The sequence below is a fragment of the Octodon degus genome, unplaced genomic scaffold (genome assembly GCF_000260255.1).
Source record: "Octodon degus isolate 3935 unplaced genomic scaffold, OctDeg1.0 scaffold00037, whole genome shotgun sequence".
In the NCBI taxonomy this organism is placed as follows: domain Eukaryota; kingdom Metazoa; phylum Chordata; class Mammalia; order Rodentia; family Octodontidae; genus Octodon; species Octodon degus.
Genome location: NW_004524613.1, coordinates 3,708,156 through 3,714,461, shown reverse-complemented (window position 1 = coordinate 3,714,461; position 6,306 = coordinate 3,708,156). Strand labels below are relative to the sequence as shown.

Below are 6,306 nucleotides of genomic sequence, written 5' to 3'. Positions count from 1 at the left end.
TTCTCCAAAACACACTGAAAGCTAGCCCATAAAGCATGCTCAAGTAAACAAAAAAGAATCAAAATTATCCTATGCATATTACCAGATCAAATTGCAATGAAACTAAAAGTAAACAGCAAAAGAACCTAAAGAAACTATGAAAACACATGGCAATGAAGCAATCACCTTTTTAAAAAAAATCTGTCTGGAGGTTTTAATGTATTTATTTGAAAATCAAGGTCTGTGAAAGAGCACACCAAATGGTCATGTATTTTCTCTTCAGTCAGAGACTTGGAGATGAGTTCTTGAGGTGAGCGCACAGCAAGACCACATGCATGGAGGAGCTAGTCCTGCTGGTCCTGCGAGGGCTCCCGCCATACACTCTCCACAGCTGGCCGTGCTCTCCACAGCTGGCCGGGCTTTGAGTGGCCAGAGCCCGTCTGGTCCCTTAGTCATAGATATACTCAAAGGGCTCTGGGGGCTCTGGCTCTTGCTCTTTCTCCTCAATTTTGGGGCCATGTGCTGCCACAGGTTCCACCAGCTCCTCAATGTCTTCACAGGTGTCCTTCAGCATGATGATGCCTCTGATGGACAGTGGCTTGAAAGGTTGATATCTACAGATCTTTGGCATGGTGAGGACCTTCAGCTGGGCAGGCATAACTCAGGATGGGTTATCCAACAGCTGGAAATTCGGCTCAGGTTCCTTTTTCTTCTTTTTTCTCTGCTTCATCCACTTCCATTTTCTCTTCCTCTGTTTTTTCTTTTTCTTTTTCCTTCTTTTTGGCTTTGGCAGTAATAGACAACACAGCAGTAGAAACCTTTTCCTTTTCTTTTTCTTTTGGTACTTTCAGAGGTGCAGGATACGCAAATGTGGATGGTTTACAGTTTGATTTATACTGCACCTTTGGCATCTTTAAATCCTTGTTCAGGCCGATGACACAGGTAGGGGCATAAGCCAATGACAGAAAGTGTGAGAGAGGAAACCAGAACCAGAACTAGGTAAAGACAAGGGCGCCAACCACAGAAGGCATATGTGTGTGCCTGGTTCTGGACTGTAAGGAGATTGTAACATTATGGCCACCTGCATCTAGTATGCCCTGGGCCAGAATAGCGCCAAACTTGGCCATGATATCATCGTGCTTATCATTGATAACTTTGGAATACAGCTGTTGGAACTGATTCACCTTTGAACATGTGATCTCAGTCTGCTGGATCATGATGAGCACCGAGGCTATGAGAACCCCTTGCCTCATGTAGTTCACAGGGTCATTTGTCATTGGTTCTAGCAAATTGCTTCCTTGTTTCCTGTACCAGCACAGCAGATGCCCAGGGCCATCGTGGCTCCGTAGCACACATGGGGGTTATAACTCTTGGACAGCAGAGAGACCACATTGGGACACTGCTCAGGGGTCCTGCATAGAATGAAGCCAAGTGATTCGACTGCTGCCCTCCTAACATCATCATTAACATCGCTGTCAGCAACATGTAGCAGGCGTTGAATAGCTTTGTTGTTACCAGAGCCACAATAAGCCATGGTCACTGTATACATCCCAGACCTTCGAAGAACTGGGTCCTTATCCCGACAGAGAGACTCAATGAGTGCACCAGCCTCTTCCATCCTCCCATACATCACTAAGGCAATGCTGACAGCAAGACCATGCAGGATCTTCTCATGCTGGGTTTCCTGGGCATAGCCAACCATGTCCTCGATAACCTGGGCATTTTTAGAGCCCAACATAACCAAACATAGGGCCAGGCCAGCTGCTTCTTCTGTCACAGCATTATCCTGGTAAAGGTTGGTTTTTAGCAAATCATAAACATCCTGGCATGCAGTTCCCATGGCAGCCAAACAAGGCCCAGGCCGCCTCCATGCCGAACGATATCGTTGCTGGCATTCTTGAGCTGATTCAGCAGGTAATCTATTATGTCGCCACCATGATTGGCATGGATGAGCACTAGTGCATAGAGCCCCCCGCCTTCCTCGTAGGCTGACCCTGGAGACGTGTCTTTGGGAAGGTAGGTTGCCATTAACTGCAATTCTTCCTTCTTGTGACCCTTATGAATTACACCCAAACTGGCCGTAGCAGTAAATTTAGCCCAGTTAGTGGCTCTGGCCAACCATTCCAAGTTATCTCTAAGAAACTGGTCACTGGTAGTCCTACAGTGCATGAAAGAGTTTGCTATGACAGTTGCTGTATGGCATACTGAATTCCGTACTGCATCCTTTGTGTGTTTTAGAATCATGAGGTCTGTTTTGTTATTCCATATTAGAAATTGCAGATGTAACTCAATAGCCATTACACCGCTTAAAATTTTAATCACTCAAAGTCTGGTCCTTGGGCTCTGGACTCGCATCTGGTGTCTTTCCAGCAAGTGTACAGCCTGTCTTGTCTTCTGTCTCCATCATCTCACTGTCTTTCTCAGAACCTGGAACAGTGCCTGTGTTGGTGGAGCCAGGTACAGAGGCAGTGGGGGTGCCCACAGTTCCAAGATTGTGGATCACAGAGGACAGAAACTGCTGGCTGGCACTTTCATATAAATCAAAGCATATCTGATAGGCCATGAGGTGGTTGTCTTCCTTCACTAGTTTTTCTAAGATGTCACTCACAGCTTGAGGATCATCTAAGAATATTAAGCACTGACAAACATTGATGAAATCAGGTTTCTCCAAGTTCATGTAGATTTTAACTAGGACTCTCAGTACTTTATTCTGGAACTGTTTATTTTGCATTAAAGACATGCAGAGCTTGAGGCTATAAGCTAGCATTCCCGGGACATCATTCGATTCTAGTATGGTCTTCTCAAAGGCATCTAGTCTTCTTGTCTCCAAAGCGATGCCGATAGCCTGCTTATACTTGCTATTATCTAGACATCGTTGGAACATTTTATTCACAATGCCTTCCAATCTCTGGTCAATTGGTTTTTTTTCTCATTCAGGCAAATCTGCATTTTCCACACACTGCTTGGTATAGTGATCAATACATTTTGCTATAATTGTCTCCACATACTCAGAATTGTCATTGACATTGAAGAGATCATCTGCTCCAAGAGCATAATTCAGAGACTCCTCAAAAGCTCCCAGGTGATAAAATACTTTAGATGCCACTAAGGCTGCAAACTGCCAACTCTGGAAACCTTCATCTTCATACAAAACTTCTATTTTGTCTACAGACTCAGAAATTTCTGCCCAGAAGTCATTGACAACTGCATTCAATTTGTGTAGTGCAAATTCCTTAAGCTGTGGTTCTTCTTCATCCAGAAGAGAAATAATTCCAGTGGCTGAGGTGATCATGACTGCACCCCGCACTCGCCAGTCCGCTTGCTCGCCGACCCGGCTGCGCCCTTTGTCTGTCAGCCCAGGCCTCGCTAGCTCCGCTGCGGCGCCTCGTTTCCCGGGAGAGCTGCTCAGTCAGTCGCCTGCTCTGCGAAGCAATCACTCTTAAATAAGATATAGATTACAGAATAAATTAGACAGTTCCTAGAATCAAGCAATAACACCAGTACAATATACCAGAACATAGTGAAAATAGTCTTAACAGGGAAGCTTATAGCTATGAACGCCCTCATGTGACAAAATAGAAAAAGGCCAAATAATGATTTAATTGTGTTCCTAAACATCCTAGAAAAACAAGAACAATCATACCCAAAGCTGGTGCAAGGAAGGAAAGTACAAAGATGAGAGCAAAAATTAATGAAATAAAGACAAAAAAAATTACAAAGAATCAATGACCTGAAGAGCCACTTATTCAGAAGAATGCATAAAAATACAAATATGAATAATACAAAATGGACAAATCCTTTGCCAACTTTACAAAATAGATAAGAAACACACAAATAAAAAACCCAAATCAATGCAATTAGAAATTAAGAAGGTGAAATCACAACAAACGCCATCAAAATCCAGAAGATTATAAACCGGCCATGATGGCACACACCTGTAATCCCAGGACTTAAGAACCTCAGGGGAGAGGGTAACTTTGAGTTCAAGGGCCAGCCTGGCCTACATAAATGAGTTCAGAGTCAACCTACATTACATAGCAAGATGCTATCAGTTGATTTCTCTTGATGATAGCCATTTTTCCTGGAGTGAGATGGAATCTTAGTGTTGTTTTAATTTTCATCTCTTGAATGACCAGTAATGTTGAATAATTTTTCACATATTTTAATTTTTTCTTCATTTTTTTTAGAGAAGGGTCTACAGGGTGTTCAGACTCTCACTAATGGACTGGACTTGTAGTAATTCTCCTGGTTATAGCCTCCCAAGTGCTGAGATCACAGGCACATGCCTCCTTGCCCAGTCTCAATTGCTGTCTCAGCAGGTCCCTGGGGTGGGGCCGGCCCAGCAGGCCTGGGGATTGAACCCCTGGCCCCTGCGCCTGCTTGCAGGTGCTTTACTCCACTAAGTTATTTGGCCAGCCCCTCTTTTTACATTTTTATTTGCTGTTTCTACCTCACCTGAAAAGTGTCTATTTTAGATGTCAATTTTTGGATTGGGTCTTAATATTTAGGTGCTTTGATCTTTTTGATTCTGTGTATAGTGTAGACATTAGTTTTGTCTGAGAAACATATGGAGTGCTGAAGGTGAAAATTGGTCACATGTGTGTGGGTGAGGCAAGGTAGGTCTGAGAACAAAGAACATCTGCGAAAATACAAGCTGCTTCAGTCCAGAGAGCATCAGGCCCCAAGGCAATCCAAGCTATTAGTTGCAAGGCAAAGCTGTGTCACGTGACATCAACTTTGTCAAATGCATAAATAAACCCTCTGTGGTGGTTGAGTAGTTTCCTTTACTGCCATCTAGAGAGAGAGGGCTCCACCTAACCTCCACTTTTTTCTCTTAATCTCTATTTTTCCCATTCTCTCACTGAGCTGTGTGGGATGCAACATATTGTGTTGTAAATTCATACTTCTGAAATGGAACCACATCTTATTTTTACTGGACTCTATGGACCTTTGCTTCAGGGAACAGTGGGGCTCCTGCTAGGCCACAGCAGTCTCACTTTAAGGGGTCTCTAGGTTTTGTCTGGTGTCATCAATGCTGGTTACACAGGGAAAATCAAAGTTATGAACCAATTTACTTAAAACACTGCTCAAACCACCTCAGACTCTTATATTGCTCAATTGGTCATTCTTCCTATGACAAAAAAAAATCTACAAATAAAGAAAGGGTATCCAAGGATTTCCGGTCTTCTGATATCTATTATGTTCAACAGATTAAACAAGATTGTCCTAAAATAGAATTGATTATTAAGGGAAGAACATTTAAAGGGCTTTTAGACACAGATGCAGGACTATAGGGGTTGGATAGTGCTTCTCACCCTAGCAGAAGTGCTAAGTTGCTAACCTGAAGGGATGCAAAAGGCCATTCTGGATCTTTCTTATCTTATGTCCTACCCCATATACCATTCAATCTATGGGGTCATGACATATTACAGGATATGGGGGCACTTTTGGTCAGCCCTAACTCTGTGGTGACTCATCTGATATTGCAACAAGGTTTCCATTCCACTCAAGGGCTTGGTAAAAACAGTCAAGGAAGAAAAGAACCTCTTTTAGCTATTACTAAAAGGGACTATTCTGGTATAGACTACTCATTCTCACTCAGGAGAGGTTTACAGCAGCTCACACACTGGTCAATAAAAAGACAGTGGCAGAGCACCTAAAATACTCCAACAACCTTTGGAATGCCCCAGTTTTTGTAATATAAAAAAAGACTTCATGTTTTTCTCTCAAGATGATTGATTTAAAAGACTTTTTTGTTTGTTTTGTTTTGTTTTCCTATCCCTTTATTAATTATTACGCCTCTATGTTCTGCTTCCGGTGGAGTTGTCTGACATAAAATATGACAAATAGCCTGACCTTGTGTCAAGAGTTGGGGGCTACAACCATTTTGTCAGTCCATGAGGCTCATGTATCTCCTTATTTTTTATCCATTCCATGGAAAAATCATGTTTTCTAAGATTTAAATTAATGGAAGTATCTTAAAAGGTTACTTAAAAGAACATATTTCTCATAAATGGGAACTTTACCCTTCTTCTCAGGAAATGTGTATTTCAGTGATAACTTTGTTTTTTTTTAGAGCTATAGTCCAAAATTCCTCATTTTAAAAAATTACACAGCTAATAAAAACTGTCTTTTCTTAATTACAGTTTTCTTTTTAACATCATATACAGGATATGCTACTGAATTAAGAAGTTTTTATAAGCCCTTGGTGTTCTCTTGATTCCTATAAAGGTTGATTGCCAGTTTTCTTTCTTTTTTCAGTTGTATGGTTTATGATTGCTAAACCTTATCTTGAATTTTTTTGTGTGTGTTTGGTTTTGTTTTTAT

General features: G+C 41.8%; 1 pseudogene; it reads right to left on the bottom strand.

Moving 5' to 3' along the window:
• Positions 1-223: 223 nt before the first annotated feature.
• On the bottom strand, positions 224-3,299 carry LOC101561637 (annotated as a pseudogene).
• Between the last annotated feature and the right edge of the window lie 3,007 nt (positions 3,300-6,306).